The sequence below is a fragment of the Balaenoptera acutorostrata genome, chromosome 11, assembly GCF_949987535.1.
Source record: "Balaenoptera acutorostrata chromosome 11, mBalAcu1.1, whole genome shotgun sequence".
Lineage (NCBI taxonomy): Eukaryota > Metazoa > Chordata > Mammalia > Artiodactyla > Balaenopteridae > Balaenoptera > Balaenoptera acutorostrata.
The window spans coordinates 72,180,485-72,203,228 of NC_080074.1; the positions used below are offsets into that span (position 1 = coordinate 72,180,485).

The 22,744-nt window shown below is 40.9% G+C and overlaps 1 protein-coding gene across 6 annotated transcripts in view; it reads left to right on the plus strand.

Moving 5' to 3' along the window:
* Positions 1-22,744, plus strand: part of PRICKLE1 (prickle planar cell polarity protein 1) — a 114,439-nt gene that overhangs the window by 68,094 nt on the left and 23,601 nt on the right. The window contains exon 1 of one of the 6 annotated variants that reach the window (XM_057556200.1): positions 21,082-21,218. The exons of the other annotated variants lie outside the window; for them this stretch is intronic. The gene's annotated coding sequence lies outside the window, so the exon portion shown is untranslated. Of the gene's footprint in view, positions 1-21,081; positions 21,219-22,744 lie in introns of those variants that run through there. 6 annotated transcript variants of the gene reach the window in all.

Consider the following 22,744-nt stretch of genomic DNA (forward strand, 5'->3'; position numbering starts at 1 on the left):
CTCCTGCTTCCAGTATCTAAGTGCCTGGGTTTCTTTGAAATAACACTATCTATACATGTCTCTAATACACATCTCCAAGAAAGGCCTGGGGAACCTCAAAGGTAAGTTTTTCAATCATTTCCATACCTGTTTTCCTGTGGAACTTGATTTGGGAAAGTTGGTATTTGTTTTTGATTTTCAGGGAAGTTAAACAAACAAGGCCAACAGATCAGAGCCCCCATCACAAGGCCAGACCCTCAGAGGGAATACAGCAAATTCTTTTCTTCTGTTATCCTCATACCTGTAGGCTTTCTCTTTGCATCCTGCGAAGCCAGTGTAGACTTTTACTATTTTTATCCACATCTGCAAATTTCATGCGGACACCTGCAGATGATTCTGGGTTATCTGCAGACATACTTCTTTCTCTCTCCCTCTCTCTCTCTCTCTCTCTCTCTCCCTCTCGGCTTTATTGGTAAAGACAGAGTCCTTGACTGCTCTGCAGGCGTGATGCCCTTGACTGTCCCGCCTGGCCTTTATTGTGGGTTGAGCTGTTGGAACGCGTGTGTAAACATCCCAGTGAGGGGCAAACTCAGGGCATCCTCTGTGTGGTGCCCGCTTCTTTTGAAGTGTCTGGTGATTGTACCATTGTCATGCCAGTTGGAGGAATCCTTTGTTTTACAACGACAGGCCCCTGAAGAGCCAGCTGATAAGACTTGGGACCCTGGTGTGAAACTGACCCTTTGAACTAGGAAGAATCTTTTAAGATAAGCAAGCCTTGGCATTTTTATCACACACGTTTTATTAGAGCTCTGAATGCAGCAGGTTAATGTCCCTGCTAGGCAGGGAAATAAAGGTTTTTCAAGCTCTTCAGTAGTGACACAGGCTAGGACCTGAGCTCCTTTTTGACAAAGATGTAAACCTTCCAGTTGCCCATCTCAATGAAGATTTTTGGGAAATAGTATCAATTTGGGGGATTTGTTTGTTTACTCATAACAAAAAGATGAATTGTACCAGGAATAAAATACAAATGAAACTCAATTAAAGACTTTTTCAAGAAAATGTTATGTTTCTGACTAAAAAATGATCTTGATTATCTTTCAGACCAAATGGCATGACTTATTTCTTAATAAAGGTCATTGGTAGAACAGAAAGTAGAAAAACTGGGTACACGGTAATCATTTTTTAATTGACATTTTTTTTCTTTTTTTTTTTTAAAGGAATTCCTTTATTTTTATGGCTGTGTTGGGTCTTCGTTTCTGTGCGAGGGCTTTCTCTAGTTGCGGCAAGCGGGGGACACTCTTCATCGCGGTGCGCAGGCCTCTCACTATCGCGGCCTCTCTTGTTGCGGAGCACAGGCTCCAGACGCGCAGGCTCAGTAATTGTGGCTCAAGGGCCCAGCTGCTCCGCGGCATGCGGGATCTTCCCAGACCAGGGCTCGAACCCGTGTCCCCTGCTTTGGCAGGCAGATTCTCAACCACTGCGCCACCAGGGAAGCCCTAATTGACATTTTAATATCCTGAATGTTCCACATCTCGGATATTCTCATAAAATGAATGGCACTCATCATTCAACCATTCAGTCACTCAACAAACTTTAGTCAGTCCCGACGGCATGACGGGTGTTAGGCTTGTTTTCGGGGGCAGGGCTGAGCAAGACCATCTCGCTCTCCATCTACATAAGTCCTCCAGCCCAACGGAGACCCCAGACATCACACAAATGATTAAAGGGTGAACAGAATATGGTAGGGAAGTGACAGGTGCTCTGGCAACATTATTCTTAAGTCCTTTAGAACTTTATTCTGGAGTGTGCTTTAAAGGAAGAATCTCATTTTCCTTTTTCAACAGTTCTTTGAGAGTTTCTATGGTTTATGTCCGAGTTTGCTTTCCAACTGTTCCTTCCCGTTAGCCTAAATGTATCACGAGATGGTTTCCCGAAATAGAATTTTCTATTCAGACTAAGGAGCCGCGGATGAGATGGGGAATTTAGGGTACATGCCTGGGAACTTTCATTGGAAGTTTTGTACCGTCTAAACCCCAAAGAGACAAGAAGGGTCCGTGAGACTGCACAGACGGTCAGGCCCATCACTGTGTGTGGGCTTCTCTCCTACTGCCCTCGCTGGGAATTCGGGCATTGGGTCCACTTCACCATGCTGGGGTGTGGCAATAAATGCTAAAACCAGCCTTTGGTTAAAGTGGCCCCTGTGCATACAGCTGACCTCCATTCCTAGGTTTTCCAGACTGAAGAATTCAGAGAATTAGAGGATTTCACAGCCAAAAGACCTCAGAGGTCATCTACCATTTTGTGGATGGGAAATTGAGGCCCAGAGGGTAAAGGTCTGACAGCCAGTTACTGGCAGAGGCAGGACTACCATGCCAAGCCCTGCCCTCGCCTCCAACCCAGATCCGGAGTGGAGCAGCCCCTGCTCCGGGACCCTGAGAGTGCGCCCACCCACCTCCATCACGCTTCTTCATTCTCGCCGCTTCCGGGACCTCTCTGCCCATCTGTGTTGGAAGCCCACAGTTGTGAGCGATTTCCCGCGTTTGACCTAATCTAAATGTCTCTCTATATTGTTTTTCCTTTAAACAAACAACTAAATAATAATGCTGTTTATAATAGCTCTCTAAGTAATAAGTAAAACTCTAAAGAATAAAGCTATTTATGCAACAGTTCTTTATCAATGAGTTCCGTTGATGAATTTCTAATTTGGTATATTATGTTATATACCCATACATAAAACTGTTGAGCCCAGACCAATAAAGGTTATCCTAAAAACTGCAGTAGGGATTTACAGATTTATTACCACTTGCCTTTTTTTCCCCCCAAACAGTAGCTCATTTGTGGGAATTACATTACACATTATGTTCAGGCATACTTCAGTTTTCAGCCAAAAAACTCCATGGTACAGGATATTCTAACAGGAAAGTATGTTGTGCTAAGATTATTGCCATATAATAAGTTCTTAGTGCCCTTAAGCAGCATGAGTGGGGAGGATCCTTTATAAAAATTCTTAGTCTAGGACAAACATTCCACCCCCTTCCCCTTTTCCTGTTCCCTCCTTCCTTCTCAGAATCACATTCTCCATACTTCTCATTTTCCACTGTAACCATTACAAAAGAAGGATTATTATCTTTTCATGATTTTTTATAAATATAAAAGCAGTGTTCTCAATCGTCATTAAAGTATATTTTCACTTTTGCTTATTTATACAGTTAACTTTTGTAAAACCCCATAGTGACAAATTGATGGATTAATTCAAATAAGATTGACGTAATTGCATTTCATATCCTGATAAAAATCACACAGGAACAGGAGGTGTAATCCTATCCTACTCTGTGTCCTCAGATATGTATTTATCTTGTTCTCTGACTAATGAGGAAAAACTAATCCTGTCAATACTGCGATTCAGCCTGGTGATAAGCTTCTATGTCATCTGTCACATGACTAATCATAGTCATCTTCTGTTTCCCTGCATTAAATCAACACAGATGCGTTGGCTTTGGAAATGTCCATCAACCTCATTTAGGCTCTGCTTTCTGCTCAGCGCGATGCAACCTTCATTGATGGTGTGATGGGGATTGGAGGTTAGTTCCTCCAGAAGAATTCTTTCTTACAGTAATATTAATAATATCTGGAGGAAAAAATCTTCCATGTAGTAAAACAAATTAGAAGACTGAGCATGAAAAAAGCTGGTGGTGCAAGAAGAAAGGGAAAATACTATAGCAGAGAAGAGCAAGAGATATAGTTGTGGACAGTGAATCATTTGTTGTTACTTTGGGACAGACAGCAAGTTGTGGGATAGGGGAAGCGTTTTCTATCCTCTGCCAAGACAGTGCTCTCCCAGTGACTTAGTTGGTTTAGTTCAAACACCTTCCCAGCTTATGTCTGTAAGGGTCACGTGATTTATTATTTTTCTGCTTTGTCTACACACCTTGATCTTCTTAGTATTTTCAGTAAATATCCCCTGTCTCCCGAAATGACATGTGATCTGCTTGCTATGTGTCCATGTGCTGGGAGGCTAATGAACACTCAGAACTCAGGGAGACAGCAGCTTCCCAGCAGACTTCAAGTTTCAACAGCCTTACCCAGCGGGACAGCAGTTAATTTACATCAATGGGAGCGGCACTCGCCTCAAAAGCATCCTGAGAGTGGAGCTTTTGCAGAGGAAATGTGTTGAAATGACAGCAAATGTGCATAAATCAAATTAAGCATTGTATGTCCCCCAAATTATGGGTTTAAATATTAGATATTAAATGGCTTTGAGTTCTACATTTCTCACTTCATGCTCTTTTCTAACCCATTCTAGAAACCATAGTTCTCAAATGTTTTGTGGATTAAAACCAGCACCACAGGCCACATCAAAAGAATAGTTTCACCTAATATAATAAAAGAGAAGTTAACTTTCACTTGAGCAAGACATCTTAACTAAGGTGGGTCAGATCCCTAAAATGATATGTATCCCTTTAGAACTTTTTATGAAAGAGATCTGAGATTTACTCATCAGCATGCCTGCTTCATAAGCAATATTGAGGACGCTGGAGGGTAGAATTTTGCTTCGACCAACTACTCAATAAGAACTTGAAGTAGCTTCTCTTTTTTCATTCCACAAATTTACCACTGTCTTAGGAGAGCTAGTAAGCAAAGTGAATGGTGTCTATAGACCAATGCATGGTTCGTAAACCCGGTTACAAACTGCAATTACCTAGGAAGACTGTCTGAAATGCACATTTCTGGGTCCTAACTCAGACTTATTGAATCAAAATCTATAGGGATGTGGTCCAGGCATCTATATATTTTTAGGCTTTCCAGGTGATTCTTAAACTGTCAACCAGCTCAGCATCAATTGCTCTTGGCTCACCGTTATTAGGGACGATGCCCATATTGTACAAATAGAATTTTTTAATCCATTTAATAGACACTTTTGGAGTATCTGTGCCGGACAGAAACAATTCCACCTTCACTGGGAATTACTGGCCTGCAGCCCATAAAACACACATGCCCAAATCCAAATCCATGTACCCACGTGGATACATGGTCAAGGAGTGGGCCCTTGGCAGTCATGTTGGAGTCCATCCCCAGAACTGAGAGGGGGCCAATTTTTTAACCTCATAGACTAAGGAGCCACAAAGCCCTGTCTGAAAGGAATGAAGCACAAAATGTTAACCAGAAAGAAGCAGGCGGAAGACTAGAGGAAGAAAGAATACTGTCTAGATTTCTGAATCACATTTTCTGAAGCTCAGCTACAATCCTGCTCTGTGTTGCCTGAGACACCTCTTGTATCCATCCAGTAAGTGATCACTCCCCACCCTTTTTTTCCTTAAATTAGTCTGGTTTCTGTTCCTTACAAAAAGAGTCCTCACTAATACAAACCTCATTCATTTCAACACAGCCCAGTTTGCAGCAGTATAGTTCCCTAATGTACTTACCATGCTTGGATGCCACCAAAAGGGAGAAGAAGTAGCCCCGTCTGTAGAATCGGTTCCGAGTGACCCAAGTTCCATTCAGACGTTCTGCCCAAATGTGCTCATTTGGGAGGCAGGTACACTTGTTCATCATCGAATATTCTCCTTAAAGACCCTTGGATTATAACTAAGCAATTTTCCTATACTCTGCCTACCAGGTTTCCCTGAACAAGAAGTTTCCTTTCCTGGCACCACTCCCAGGACTCTGGTCCAGGAAAGGCGCCTCTGAGCTTACTCTGGCTCTGTTTTCAGAAATCTGCATTCAACTTTTAACATCCCCTGCTTTTTAAACACCCTCATATTTTATGACGTAGACTTCTCCTAGGACTCCACTTTTCTTCGCATCTCAATTCCCTTTTTAAAGAACCATCAGCAGAATTAATACTCCAGTGTGATGATCATTTAGAACTTCTAAAATCCATGTATGATTTTTGTGAGGAAGTGGGGTTTTTGTTGTTGTTGTTGTTGTTTTTGCCACAGACGTAAAATTTAAACTAGATGTTTGTGTCAAACCTCTTTTCCCCAAGAATCCCCTTTGTCACTTAATTAAATAACCAGGACCCCCTTTCGAATTACATGCAGATTGATGATGGGAGGACCACAGGGAGGGATTTGTGGAGGATGTGGGAATCTCAAACTTGACCTAGGCTTCATCCCTTTATTATGGTAATTGAGTTAGGGAAGGAAGAAAGTGTGGGGATAAAGATTTCCACAGCTGAGCATTACCCCAGCTGGGAATATTCTGATGAGAATTTATTTTGGACATTCACATTTCTTACGACTGTAAGACCTAGAAGAAAAATCAGCTTTCATAATTTGTTACTTGTTTGTTTGTTTTTGGTTGGATGGTGCTTTCCTTAGAACAGACATTGAAGTCTATGGCCCTTAATTGTTTTTTGTGTGTTACATGGAAGAGCTCTAAATAGACTGTCTCTTATGATGGTTTTGTAAAGGTCTGTGCTCTTTTCTGTGATTACTTTAGTTAAGATCTGTATTGTGATAGTCTATTTGGGAAAATTCCAGGGATTTTAGTGTGTGTCTTAATTTCTTTACTACCCAGCACTGCAAAGAATCTATCCCCTTGTGTAAAATGAGTGTGAGGAAAGTCTGGACATGCGCATCCAGGTGGGGAGTCGCTAAGCCCAGAACTGTTCCAGATAAGTAACAGGTGTGAAGTGTTGTCAAAAGGCCCTTCTCTTTGACAGGTGAATTGAGCCATAAAAATGTTGAATAATTTATACAAGCCTGTGGAAGCCCAGATACAGATTGTGAATCCAGGGTTCAGAAAGCGCTAGTGTCAATTTCACAATGAAATCCTTACGGTTAATTTTTTGTGTGTGTCTCTTATCTTTGGCTGAGGTGAAAATATTCAGATTGCCCCATAAGTCAAAATTAATTTTGTAAACTATTATCCATGGTCTTAGCATCTTCTCTGTGCTTCTAAGTAAAATCAGAGCTTATCACAATCATATGTTTCCATTTATATTTTAAAATATTACAAGATGGCCAAGACTGGGGTTAAGAAACCTTTAAAACGTCTTTAATTTTAGCAGTGAACTGCTAAATTTGCATACTCTTCTTGTAAGCTGGATTTTTCCTCCTCAAAAAAAGGAAAGCAGAGCAACACATGGTTTGTTACATTCACTGCTTCTCTTAGCCTGTTTTGCATTAGGAGGTTATGGAAACCTAAGACTGAAAGCTCCATAAGGAAACCTTACAATGAAAAGAAATAGAGAAAAGAGACATCTGAAACTTGGCCCTTTTCCCCCGTCTGCCCTAAGAATACATTCCAGTGTAAAATGTGGGTCCCTGATAGTTGGAAGTATAAAGGAGCAGAGAAGCAAATACTTTAAAAAAAAATCATACCTATTAATACCTTGGGTAAGTAGCCCCTATATTTCCCCTTTAAGAGCTATCTAACACATAAAACCCTCTGGGAAAAAAACAGAACCATAAATGTCCATTCATTCCCAAGCCATTCTTTAAATTAACTGTCAGTTCCTCACCTACTCAAAACAAAAACTGCCACCGAGCATCTACCCAGTGAGGGTCCTAGCTGCCATACCTGTTGACAGGCTTCTAGGAGTCACATGGCAGAGGTCCCAGCCCACTTTTTCCTAATTTGTCCTAGCGCTGTTAGCGGTGAGAGTATCTTCCTCACGATGCACAGAAAATTTGCAGCCTAGCTAGCACACTAGTGGTCATCTTGAATTCTTTTTCCCCTTATAATTCCACTACAAATTAAATTTTTTATTACACAGCATCAGTGTCAAAATGCCTAGATGTTCCTACTATAGGCTTTCAAGGAACCCAAATAGTTATGTATATGAACATCATACTTATTCTCCCTAAGAACTCTCTTAATGAGGCATGAGAAACATTTTTCTGTAGAGTGACAAGCATTTTTCTGTAGATTTCAATTTCCCTGATTGTGCAAAAAAAAAAAAAATGCTGCACTTCATGAACGGTGTTCTTAGGAATCAGATAGTTACATGTTCGGGAAAGTCACTGTAAAGATTCTTGGAAAGACAAGAAGATGATCAGAAATGTTGCTTGTGCAGGAAGTGGCGGTCCTCTTACCTTTTGAATGGTGGCTCTGTTTGAAGAGGTTATCTAACCATGTCGTTGGATTTTTTCAAAAAACATTTGACTCTTTAAATCCTGAAAGCATTATGTCATAAAACTATTTTGCTAATGATACTTTCAGTCTTCACTAAATTACTCCCCCTCCCAAACATACCTTTCCAAAAGGTGGAGAGAAGCATTTCAGAGATTCCTGGAATCTTGTTAGCGTCTATTGAAAGAGAAGCTAAAAACTTCAGAAATGGTGGATAATGGAAACGTGGTTTGTTCTATTACATAAGCAACAAAGTAGTCAGCAGTCTTAAATCAGAGCTAGAGTTTGTGCTAAGTAAAAAATGTGTGCCCTTCAGTAAGAAGCAGATTGTCTTTACAAGCCTGTGTGGTATTATATGAGTCTTAATAGTTTCCTATTATTTGCACTCATCTGCAACAAATTTTTGTTGGGGAACATACTGGCAATAACAATTGCCAAGAAATGCTGCCAGACGGACTATTAATTCTGTTGTCTTTTGTTTCTTTCATGTGCTACAACTGAACCAAAGGACCTTAGTAAAATAATAATAATAATGTATTATGGTCCTGGGAGTTGAGCTGTAATCAATTTTGTCTGACAGGCTTATTAATGGCTGCATTATTACTTCAGTGCCTTTTTTGCCTTCAGGATGTCGTGTGAGATGCGTTCAGTAGAATGGGTCACACACGAGCTATAAAGCGAACCATTCTCATGGTTTGCCCTTTGTTCAGCATAATCTGCCTCTAAGTTGAGGAGCTTATGGTTGGGCTTCTGAACCCATCCAAGAGTGATACCCTTACTTGAGTAGGAGCTTAGCGCACCCTGATACTGTAATGACGAATAGTTGCATCAGAGCAACTGTTACACAAATGATCTTCAAATACAGGCCAGTTTTGTTGTATTTGGACAATAAATGATTTTGTATCTGTAGAAATTAAAATGGTGCAGCGAACTGCTTCCAAAAGCTCAGAGTCGCATTTGTCTGAGGATCCCCAGGATTGGGGGCTGAGGGTGATCCAGCTCCTTTGAGCTGCGCAACGTATTGGTCCTAGCGGTCAGCACAGCCAGTGTGTTGTCACTGAGCATCCCTCAGTGAGACCGACAATCACTGCTTCATTTCTAGATGAAATAACGCAGTATGAAACTTCTAGAATTATCCTTCCTACTTTCTGGTGATATCGCTGAGTGGCAAGTTAGGGAAAGCAAAGCATTTTATTTCACTATTTATAAGAAGCTCTGCTTTAAAAGCAAATAACATAGTGATTTAAGACTGTAGGCTTTGATGTCAGACCCAGTTCTGAATACAGGCTCTTGCACTAATTCACTGATGACCAGCGGACTGAGCAACTTACCTTACTTTTCTCATTTGTAAAGTGAGGAATATAAGATCTACCTTATCATGTGGTTATCAGGATTTTTTTAATGTACAGGATTTAGCACAAGGCCTAGCGTTCAAGTACTCCATACATTATAGCTGCTTAATAATAATAATAATAATAAGAGAGGTTCACTTGACATTATGTTCTTACTCAATATATCACCAGATAAAATGCAGTAACATCACATTATATGTCCAAAGTGACACGCAATTCTAATACATACTTGACTCCTCATTCTATCCCACCCCCATCTTTAGGTCACTGCATGTTCAGTGAAAGGAAGGCCCTGTACGAGGTACTCGATGGCCTGCTAGGAGGCAGCGCTCCCTTTCCCCAAAGGGCACGAGGGATGTTTGTAGCCTCCAGATCCACCCAGACCGCAGTTTTATCCCTGACAAACAGCTTCCTCACCATGATCGTCATGGGATGCTGTTACTGCCTTTTGTTTGGGAAAGCTCTTTGAAGGAACTAGAAACATCAGGAGGTCTATTTCTCAAAATACATCTCTTCCATACACTAATATTAACCAAAATAGTGACTACAGCCTATCCTTATTGGTGTAGCTGCTGAGTGGAAAGTTTGACCCTCTGGGTTATCCCAAAGCTGTGTGCACAGAGGAAGAGAAACACATCACTTGAGTTCATAGAATTTCTAATTGAAAAAGAAAATAAGCAGTAATTATGGTGTAGGGACTGGTCTGAATAAGATAGGTATCTTGGGGCTAATGGAGGGTCTTGGAGCAATGGAAGTGCAGCGTAGAAACCTTTGGTCTGATGGGGCCTCAGGGAACATTCCTGGACCCATCCCAAGTTAAGTCCTGAAGTAAGAGTTAGCCAGGCAAATAAAAGTGAGTGGCTAGACAGTTGCAAGTAGAGGAAGCAGCGGGATTAGGCAAAGGGTCATGAAACAACATGATACACTTAGAAACCACCAGTTCTAGAGCCAAGGGTGAGGTATGACAAGTGATGGAGATAGGGTTGGAGGGATCAATAGGGGCTGGAAATGGAGGACCTTCATTTATTCCATGGAGGTGTTGGGAAAGCTGAAGAAGGGAATTTTAAAGTAGGAGAATGACATAGCTTTGTGGTGGTCTAGTGAGGGAGAATGAGTGTAGGGAAGAGAAGCCCCGAGACGATGTTAGGCTGCAGTAGCATCCTAGGGTTGAGGAGATGGGTGGGCAGCAGTTTTAGGGATGGGAGAGGGATATACAAATCAACAGAGAAAATTGAAAAGGTGCAAAGATCTGATAAGCAACTGACTGAGGGCAGGCAAGAGGGAGGGCGCCTAACGAAGGAAGCACCTGTGATGGTCAGGTGTCTGGCTTACTGGGAGTACTGGTGGTACCATAAACAGACTGGGAATAGAGGAGAAAAGAGGCTATTGGTCTGGAGGTGGGTGGAGCACATGATTTAACAAGTTGAGCTTTCTAAAGAGATTTCAATTTAGCCAATTGGTTTGAGTTCATATCAGATCTTATATGCTAAAAAGAACAAGTAACTTAAATGATAAACTTGATGAGGTTCCTTTAAATATTAAAACTAGAGGACTGAACCCTAAATTAGTTGACTCACTTTTTTTATCCAAATAAAAATAAAAACAGAATCAGTAGATAGATAATTGAGATATAAATAGGAGTGCTTAACAAGGTCTGAGTCAGGGTTTATGGAAGGTCAAATGTGAACCAGTCATTGACCACTCAACAAACATTCACTGAGACTCCACTATGTAGCAGGCAAAGTACCTAATGGACCAGGCCTGTGTATCTAAGCACTTGGGATAGATCCATCACTAAACAAAACAGGTGAGATCCCTGCCATTAACCCCTGTATAATTCAATGCAAATACAATGCTGAAGAGGCAAGGGCTCCAAGCATAAAGGAGAAAGGAAATATTAAAAGTGACTTTCATCAAAAGACAGTTACTGAGATTGGTTCAAGATGGCGGAGTAGAAGGACGTGTGCTCACTCCCTCTTGTGAGAGCACCGGAATCACAACTAACTGCTGAACAGTCATCGACAAGAAGACATTGGAACTCACCAAAAAAGATACCCCACATCCAAAGACAAAGGGGAAGCCACAATGAGACAGTAGGAGGGGTGCAATCACAATAAAATCAAATCACATAACCGTTGGGTGGATGACTCACAAAACTGGAGAGAAATTATACCACAGAAGTCCACCCACTGGAGTGAAGGTTCTGAGCTCCATATCAGGCTTCCCAACCTGGAGATCCAGCAACGGGAGGAGGAATTCCCAGAGAATCAGACTTAGAAGGCTAGCGGGATTTGATTGCAGGACTTTGACAGGTCTGGGAGAAACAGAGATGCCACTCTTGGAGGGCACGCACAAAGTAGTGTGCACATCAGGACCCAGGGGGAAGGAGCAGTGACCCCATAAGAGACTGAACCAGACCTACCTGCCAGTGTTGGAGGGTCTCCTGCAGATGCGGGGTGCGGCTGTGGCTGACCGCAGGGACAAGGACATTGGCAGCAGAAGTTCTGGGAAGTACCTCTTGGTGTGAGTCTGCCATTAGCCCCACCAAAGAGCCCAGGTAGGCTCCAGTGTTGGGTTGCCTCAGGCCAAACAACCAACAGGGAGGGAACTCAGCCCCACCCATCAGCAGACAAGTGGATTAAACTTTTACTGAGCTCTGCCCACCAGAGCAACACCCAGCTCTACCCACCACCAGTCCCTCCCATCAGGAAGCTTGTACAAGCCTCTTAGATAGCCTCATCCATCAGAGGGCAGACAGCAGAAGCAAGAAGAACTACAATCTTGCAGCCTGTGGAATGAAAACCACATTCACAGGAAGACAGATAAAATGAAAAGGCAGAGGACTATGTACCAGATGAAGGAACAAGATAAAACCCCGGAAAAACAATGAAATGAAGTGGAGATAGGCAACCTTCCAGAAAAAGAATTCAGAATAATGATAGTGAAGATGATCCAGGACCTCAGAAAAAGAATGGAGGCAAAGATTGAGAAAATACAAGAAATGTTTAACAAAGACCTAGAAGAATTAAAGAACAAACCCTTAGAAGAATTAACGAACAAACAAACAGAGATGAACAACACAATAACTGAAATGAAAAATACACTAGAAGGAATCAATAGCAGAATAACTGAGGCAGAAGAACAGATAAGTGACCTGGAAGACAGAATGGTGGAATTCACTGCCATGGAACAGAATAAAGAAAAAAGAATGAAAAGAAATGAAGACAGCCTAAGAGACCTCTGGGACAACATTAAACACAACAACATTCACATTATAGGGGTCCCAGAAGGAGAAGAGAGAGAGAAAGGATGTGAGAAAATATTTGAAGAGATGATAGTCGAAAACTTCCCTAACATGGGAAAGGAAATAGCCACCCAAGTGCAGGAAGTGCATAGAGTCCCAGGCAGGATAAACCCAAGGATAAACACGTCGAGACACATAGTAATCAAATTGACAAAAATTAAAGACGGAGAAAAATTATTAAAAGCAACAAGGGATAAACAACAACATACAAGGGAAGTCCCATAAGGTTAACAGCTGGTTTCTCAGCAGAAACTCTACAAGCCAGAAGGGAGTGACGTGATATATTTAAAGTGATGAAAGGGAAGAACCGACAACCAAGATTACTCTACCTGGCAAGGATCTCATTCAGATTCGATGGAGAAATCAAAAGCTTTCCAGGCAAGCAAAAGCTAAGAGAATTCAGCACCACCAAACCAGCTCTACAACAAATACTAAAGGAACTTCTCTAAGTGGGAAACACAAGAGAAGAAAAGGACCTACAAAAACAAACCCAAAACAATTAAGAAAATGGTCATAGGAACATACATATCGATAATTACCTTAAATGTGAATGGATTAAATGCTCCAACCAAAAGACACAGGCTCGCTGAATAGATACAAAAACAAGACCCATATATATGCTGTCTACAAGAGACCCACTTCAGACCTAGGGACACATACAGACTGAAAGTGAGGGCATGGAAAAAGATATTCCATGCAAATGGAAATCAAAAGAAAGCTGGAGTAGCAATACTCATATCAGATAAAATAGACTTTAAAATAAAGAAAGTTACAAGAGACAAGGAAGGACACTACATAATGAACAAGGGATCAATCCAAGAAGAAGATATAGCAATTATAAATACATATGCACCCAACATAGGAGCACCTCAGTACATAAGGCAAATGCTAACAGCTATAAAAAAGGAAATCGACAGTAACACAATAATAGTGGGGGACTTTAACACCTCACTTATGCCAATGGGCAGATCATCTAGACAGATAATTAATAAGGAAACACAAGCTTTAAATGACACAATAGACCAGAGAGATTTAATTGATATTTATAGGACATTCCATCTGAAAACAGCAGATTACACTTTCTTCTCAAGTGCCCATAGAACATTTTCCAGGATACATCACATCTGGGGTCACAAATCAAGCCTCGGTAAACTTAAGAAAATTGAAATCATATCAAGCATCTTTTCCGACCACAGCGCTATGAGATTAGAAATCAATTACAGGGGAAAAAAACATAAAAAACAGAAACACATGGAGGCCAAACAATACATTACTACATAACCAAGAGATCACTGAAGAAATCAAAGAGGAAATCAAAAAATACCTAGAGGTAAATTACAACGAAAACACGACAATCCAAAACCTACGGGATGCAACAAAAGCAGTTCTAAGAGGGAAGTTTATAGCAATACAATCCTACCTCAAGAAACAAGAAAAATCTCAAACAACCTAACCAGGACTTTCCTGGTGGCGCAGTGGTTAAGAATCTGCCTGCCAATTCAGGGGACACGGGTTTGAGCCCTGGGCTGGGAAGATCCCACATGCCGCGGAGCAGCTAAGCCTGTGCACCACAACTACTGAGCCTGAGCTCTAGAGCCCGGGAGCCACAACTACTGAGCCCACACACCACAACTGCTGAAGCCCGTGTGCCTAGAGCCCACGCATTGCAGCAAAGAGTGCAAAGATCCAACACAGACAAAAATAAAAATAATAAATTAAAAAAAACCCAAAACACAACCTAACCTTACACCTAAAGCAATTAGAGAAAGAAGAACAAACAAAACCCAAAATTAGTAGAAGGAAAGAAATCATAAAGATCAGAGCAGAAATAAATGAAATAGAAACCAAGAAAACAATAGCAAAGATCAGTAAAACTAAAAGCTGGTTCTTTGAGAAGATAAACAAAATTGATAAACCTTTAGCCAGACTCATCAAGAAGAAGAGGGAGAGGACTCAAATCAGTAAAATTAGAAATGAAAAAGGAGAGGTTACAATGGACACTGCAGAAATACAAAGCATCGTAAGAGACTACTACAAGCAACTCTATGCCAATAAAATGGACAACCTGGAAGAAATGGACAAATTTTTAGAAAGGTACAACCTTCCAAGACTGAACCAGGAAGAAATAGAAAATATGAACAGACCAGTCACAAGTAATGAAATTGAAACTGTGATTTAAAATCTTTCAACAAACAAAAGTCCAGGACCAGATGGCTTCACAGGTGAATTCTATCAAACATTTAGAGAAGAGGTAACGACCATCCTTCTCAAACTCTTCCAAAAAATTGCAGAGGAAGGAACACTCCCAAACTCATTCTATGAGGCCACCATCGCCATGATACCAAAACCAGACAAAGATACTACAAAAAAAGAAAATTACAGACCAATATCACTGATGAGTATAGACGCAAAAATCCTCAACAAAATACTAGCAAACAGAATCCAACAACACATTAAAAGGATCATACACCATGGTCAAGTGGGATTTGATCCCAGGGATGCAAGGATTCTTCAATATATGCAAATCAATCAGTGTGATACACCACATTAACAAATTGAAGGATAAAAACCATATGATAATCTCAATAGATTTCTCAACAGAAAAAGCTTTTGACAAAATTCAACACCTATTTATGATAAACACTCTCCAGAAAGTGGGCATAGAAGGAACCTACTTCAACATAATAAAGGCCATATATGACAAACTCACAGCAAACATCATTCTCAATGGTGAAAAACTGAGAGGATTTCTTCTAAGATCAGGAAGAAGACAAGGATGTCCACTCTCGCCACTATTATTCAACATAGTTTTGGAAGGCCTAGCCATGGCAATCAGAGAAGAAAAAGAAGTAAAAGGAATACAAATTGGAAAAGAAGAAGTAAAACTGTCACTGTTTGCAGATGACATGATACTATACATAGAAAATCCTAAAGATGCCACCAGAAAACTACTAGAGCTAATCAATGAATTTGGTAAAGTTGCAGGATACAAAATTAATGCACAGAAATCTCTTGCATTCTTATACACTAACAATGAAACATCAGAAAGAGAAATTAAGGAACCAATCCCATTCACCATTGCAATAAAAAGAATAAAATACCTCTGAGTAAATCTACCTAAGGAGGTAAAAGACCTGTTACTCAGCAAACTATAAAACACTGATGAAAGAAATCAAAGATGACACAAACAGATGGAGAGAGATACCATGTTCTTGGATTGGAAGAATAAATATTGTGAAAATGACTATTCTACCCAAAGCAATCTGCAGATTCAATGCAATCCCTATCAAATTACCAATGGCATTTTTTACAAAACTAGAACAAAAAATCTTGAAATTGTATAGGGACACAAAAGACCCCAAATAGCCAAAGCAATCTTGAGGGAAAAAAATGGAGCTGGAGGAATCAGACTCCCTAACTTCAGACTATGCTGCAAAGCTACAGTAATCAAGACAATATGGTACTGGCACAGAAACAGAAATATAGATCAGTGGAACAGGATAGAAAGCCCAGAGATAAACCCGCTCACCTACGGTCGATTAATCTATGACAAAGGAGGCAAAGATATATACAATGGAGAAAAGATAGTCTCTTCAATAAGTGGTGCTGGGAAAAGTGTATAGCTACATGTAAAAGAATGAAATTAGAACATTCCCTAACACCATACACAAATATAAACTCAAAATGGATTAAAGACCTATATGTAAGACCAGACACTATAAAACTCTTAGAGGAAAACATAGGAAGAACATTCTTGATCTTTTTTGACCCACCTCCTAGAGTAATGGGAATAAAAACAAAAATAAACAAATGGGACCTAATGAAACTTCAAAGCTTTTGCACGGCAAAGGAAACTATAAACAAGACAAAAAAGACAACCCTCAGAATGGGAGAAAATCTTTGCAAATGAGTCAACGGACAAAGGATTAATCTCCAAAATACATAAACAGCTCATGCAGCTCAATATTGAAAAAGCAAACAACCCAAGCAAAAAATGGGCAGAAGACCTAAATAGACCTTTCTCCTAAGAAGACATACAGTTGGCCAAAAGGCACATGAAAAGCTGCAATACATCACTAATTATTAGAGAAATGCATATCAAAATTACTGCTGTATGACCTCACACCAGTTAGAATTGGCATCATCAAAAAATCTATAAACAACAAATGCTGGAGTGGGTGTGGAGAAAAGGGAACCCTCTAGCACTGTTGGTGGGAATGTAAATTGATATAGCCACTATGGAGAAGAGTATGGAGTTTCCTTAAAAAACTAAAAATAGAATTACCATACGACCCAGCAGTCCCACTACTGGGCATATACCCAGAGAAAACCATAATTCAAAAAGACACATGCACCCCAGTGTTCATTGCAGCACTATTTACAATAGCCAGGTCATGGAAGCAACCTAAATGCCCATCAACAGACGAATGGATAAAGAAGAAGTGGTACATATATACAATGGACTATTACTCAGCCATAAAAAGGAACGAAATTGGGTCATTTGTAGAGATGTGGATGGATCTAGAGACTGTCATACAGAGTGAAGTAAGTCAGAAAGAGAAAAAGAGATATCGTATATTAATGCATATATGTGGAACCGAGAAAAATGGTACAGATGAACCGGTTTGCAGGGCAGAAATAGAGACACAGATGTAGAGAACAATCATATGGACACAAAGAAGGGAAAGCAGGGGGTGGGGGGAGGTGGTAGTGGTGGTGTGATGAATTGGGAGATTGGGATTGACATATATACACTAATATGTATAAAATAGATAACTAATAAGAACCTGCTGTTTAAAAAAAAGTAAAATAAATTTCAAAAAAAAACCAGACAGTTACTTATCTAGAGCTATGTGAGTCAATCCAATAGAACAATTTGAATTCTAACTCCTGGCCCTGGCACAATCTAATTAAAGCTTGTAAACAAGTCCCCATTACAAAGTCACCTTGTTTAAATTCCCAGTTGCAGAAAGGGACTTGGGATCTTAGATAAGATAAAGAAATGTTATGGAAAGCTTGGCTGACCTTTTTCATTTTGGCAAGAAGCTGCTTGAAATAATTCTTTGCTGACACCTCTGTAAGAAAGCTTTTTTTTTTTTTTAAGCCACAGACTTTTTAAAAAATTTTTTTTAATTTTAATTTTTGGCTGCGTTGGGTCTTTGTTGCTGCGTGCGGGCTTTCTCTGGTTGCAGAGAGCGGGGGCTACTTTCGTCGCGGTGCACGGGCTTCTCGTTGCGGTGGCTTCTCTTGTGGAGCACCAGCTCTAGGAGTGCAGGCTTCAGTAGTTGTGACTCGCGGGCTCACTAGTTGTGGCTTGCGGGCTCTAGAGTGCAGGCACAGTAGTTGTGGCACTTGGGCGTAGTTGCTCTAAGGCATGTGGGATCTTCCTGGACCAGGGCTCGAACCTGTGTCCCCTGCATTGGCAGGCGGATTCTTAACCACTGCACCACCAGGGAAGCCCCTGTAAGAACGCCTTGATTAGTTATTGTGCACGGTAACTGTTAAAAGCTGACCTGCCTTGATTGGCCCAGATTTTTCATTGTGGAGAATCAACCATCTTAGATAGTGGAGAGTTTAAATAGCATAAGAGAATACACAGGTGAGTGAAATAGCTTTGATCATGTAGTTCATGAAGTAAAGCAGCAAATATTCTATAACTTTAAAATTTAAGACAAAGCAATATCTATTATGTAGATGTTTTGTACAAAACACTAACTGCTAGGTGAAGACCCCACATAACACAGTAAGTTTCCACTTTCGCTTCATCTCTGCAGCTGCGTTGGTTGGGTAGTTCTTCTGCGTAGATTATCTTTCAACCTGAAAGTCATGTGCCTGTTTCCTTCATAGTGATGGACCCTGAGCTCTTTAACACTGGAGGATGCCAATGCTATATTTTAAGGGTGGATTCCAACAGGAAGATAAAGTTTGAGCTTAGAAATGTAAATACTTCAGGTTACCTTGAGTTTGTCTCCCATGGGCAGTGAAATATATCCACAGTTTTAAGCTGGAGCTTATAACAGGGCTAAAGCGTTGGTTGTCTTTCCAGTAAACTAAGGGAACACTGACTCCTTCAGAATGTCAGCCCCCATCTGCCACCCCTCAGTCCTCACCATACACACTGGGCCACCACAGTCCAGTCTGTCTGCCCTCAGAAGTCACACCCTCAGAAGTCACACCCTCAGACGCACTGTCTTGTGTTTTCTGCCCTTGACTCCTGGAGCGGTTTCTAGGCTCTTCCCATCTGGTTTCCCTGCACTGTTCTCTCTGCCCTCTTTCTAACGAGGGCAAAGATACAGTCATGTCACTCTTCTGTAAGCTTCTGTGGTTCCCTGTAGCCCCTGGAATAGCTGAGCGGTCCTGGCAGTCCTGGCACACGCAGCCATTTAGAGCCCGGTGCTGCCTTCTCCCCTGTGCTCCTGTTCTCCCATCACTTCACTGTGGGTTTACTAAGGGCTGCTCACGGTTTTGTCCCTCAAGCTTTGACTGGCTCAACCTGGGCCCTGGTTCCTACACCCAACTCCACTCATTACCCTGATTAACTATTCAGATCCTTACAGGCCCAGCTCAGATGTCACCTCACCTTCCTGGATTCTCACCTTCTAACCAGAATTGATTGATCAACATTTCCTCTTGTTCCTGTATTAGAATTTTAACCACACCTCAACTGTAGTATAATCGCAACATATCATGGTTTGTTATGTATTTTGGAAAATTAGACCAGTTGTTTATTTTCCCCGCTCATCTTGTGTATTGTTCTATGCCTCTATTTTATCAAGATATAACTAGAATATGAAATTTAAATACGAAGTCCTTAAGTTAAGGGGAGGGTCTAGGTCCAATAGTGCTGCCCTTCAACAGATATCTTTTGATTCAACCAAAGAGTCTATCGGTGAATCAATGGATGGGTTCATGAGGCATCAGCTGGGGCAGCTCCTGTTCCAATATGTCTGGCTCCATGGAAATGTGGGACTGGTGACACGCCCTTCCCAAAGTATTATAAATAACGCAGCAGAGATTTCACCCTTGAAGTTTGCGACTGAGCGGAAGATAGCACAGTGAGGAATTACGTATTCATACATCTTCCTATATCAACTAATAACTTAAATCAAGAAAGTCACTTTCTGCTTCTGAGCTTTTCTTCCTTATATTAATATTGTAGAATATTTTCTTTAATGTTTCTTAAACCATTTACAAAATTTTTATATGATCATTATAAAAAGAAAAAGGTTATAAATAACATGAAGATACAAAAGTACATTTATTTTACAAATATACAGTTGATGCTTGAACAACACAGGTTTGAAACTGCACAGGTCCACTTACACTCGAATGTTTTTCAGTAGTAAATACCGCACTGCACAGTACTGCACTGTCTGTGGTTGGTTGAATCTTTGGATGCAGAGGAACTGAGGATAGGGAATTATACATGGATTAATCCCCACGTTGTTCAAGGGTCAACTGTAAACTCAAAAGTGATAGTTTCCCATCATCTGCCGTTCCCTAGAAATCACATTAATGGTTTGGTATTTATATTCCTCTAACTAGTTTTGCTATGCACACACTAGCCCATATATTATTTGTTACAACAATGTGATCATACTATATATTGGGATTTGCATCTTAATACTATCTTGGATCTCTTTTCATGTATAGATCTCTCAGTATTTATTGGAAGATTTATTCTTTATTTCTTAACATTGGCAGTTTTTCAGCAATGTTTGTATACTTAACCACAGGTCTACAGGAGTAGAGAAAGTTGAAGAACTTAAGGAAAGGTGCTTGAATACTGGTTTAATTATCTGTCCACGGAAAGAAACATTTCCTGGGGTGGGGAAGGGCTATTTCAGAGCAGTTGAGAGTGAGGAGTGGGATGGGCAAAGACGGTTGCCAGTTTCTACTAGAAGTCATAACCCTGAGCGAGAGTCAAATGAAAGGACCTGACCCCATATTCTCCCACCCAGCCTAGGCTGTAGACTCAAGACACCTGCCTGGTATGAGTGTCACAACCAGCTATCAAATTTTAAGAGACTCAAAAAATATTAGAACTGGCGGAGCCTCTGGGAGCATCTAGTCTGAGATGGAGGAGCCTGAGCTCCTCGTTGGAAGAGTAGGTTTGGGGAGGTAGTTGTGGGAGGGGTTTGGGAAGAAACCAACCCAGAGCTTCAACAGAGCAGTTTTACTTTCATCAGTTTCTATATTAAGATTCCTATTTTAGGGGCTTCCCTGGTGACACAGTGGTTGAGAATCCACCTGCCAATGCAGGGGACACGAGTTCGAGCCCTGGTCCAGGAAGATCCCACATGCCACGGAGCAACTAAGCCCGTGTGCCACAGCTACTGAGCCTGTGAGTCAAACTACTGAAGCCCGCGCGCCTAGAGCCCGTGCTCTGCAACAAGAGAAGCCACCGCAGTGAGAAGCCCGCTCACTGCAACGAAGAGTAGCCCCTGCTCACCGCAACTAGAGAAAGCCCGCGCGCAGTAACGAAGACCCAACGCGGCCAAAAATAAGTAAATAAATAAATTTATTTTAAAAAAAAGATTCCTATTTTAGTTGAAAAATTGGTTGTGTTCCCTCCTCAGAAGTTCTACCCACTGACCTAGCCCAAACACTAGCATTTTTAGAAATGAAAAAAACTAATACCTTAGAGAAGTGATTTATCCCAATGTCACAGAGCCTAGTAATTGACAGAGAATAGACTTTTAAGGCTCCCAACTCCAAACCCCGTGCATCTGGGTACTTTGCAGGGAGGATTTTCCTCACTCACAAAGGAGGTAGGAGTTGGGGGAGGGGACGGATGGCTGGGAGGACTGGAGTAGTAAATCTGAAGAGGGATTGGGTGTAGAAAATGTTAAAGAACCAGTGCTCTCTAATCACATTGCTTTAAATGTAATCAAAGGGGGAAAGAAAGTAATCTGAGACCTAGAGAAACTGCAACCTATTATAAAACACCATTCAGCCTGTTAACTCTGGGAAGAGCTGATATCTTCCTTTGGGCCCTTCCCTGGGGCTGCTAGGGACTCAGCTAATGCTACAATTTGCACATGTTCAGTGACCCAGCAGGATATACTGCCCCATCGGAGATACAACACAAATGTTTAAAATTAACAAGATAGTAAAACATTTTACGTAAACTTTTAGTGGTAACAAATTTGGTAACAAACATGAAGAATTATGATTATGATTGTTTTTCTGGATCTCGGTTTCTTTTTCTGGACAAGATGTAGGGTCCTACAGGTTGTTGTCAACTCTAACATTGCCTGATTCTGTGATTTTTTTTTTTTTTTTTTTTTTTTTGGCCGCACCGAACGGCATGTGGGATCTGAGTTCCCTGACCAGGGATGGAACCCGTGCCCCCTGCATGGGAAGCACGGAGTCTTAACCACTGGACCGCCAGGGAAGTCCTCTGTGATTCATTTTTTAAGCTGTTTTATTTTCATTAGAAATTGCATCCTACAGGTGTTGTGATTCTTTTAGTTACCTATCTCTATATAGTCAGAACTACCCAACTGCTGTCCTGAAAACTAAAACTGTCACCCTACTTAACATTACTTATGCCAACTGTCCCTTCAATTTAGTGAGTGAAATATCATTTGATGAATTTTAGAGCGCTTGATTTCTCTTTTCTATTCAGAAACTTAGACATCCAATCATTTAAACAGACTCTTCCTAGATGACTGGCTTTTAGCTACAAATCCTTCCAAATGTCCGAGACCAAGAGCAACTCTTACTCTTAAAGCTAGAAAGCAGGTCTGTTTTACAAATGAAAAAACAGAAGAAAGGAGCAGAAAAGACCTCAAGGTCACTATATACAAATCATAGGAGAACCAAGGAGTAGAACCCAGGTGTGCTTTATATTTTGTATGCTTATCTCTTTCTTCCAGACCCAATAAAGCCGACTGGCATTTGAAAACCAAAATGCTCCCTTCTTTATTTCTCTGCCCTTGGCATATTTCTGTCTTTCTATCTTAGTCTCCTCCATTAGGACACTGGAGTTCAGTCTGCCTTTTAGGTTAGAAACATTCCTTCTTCAGGT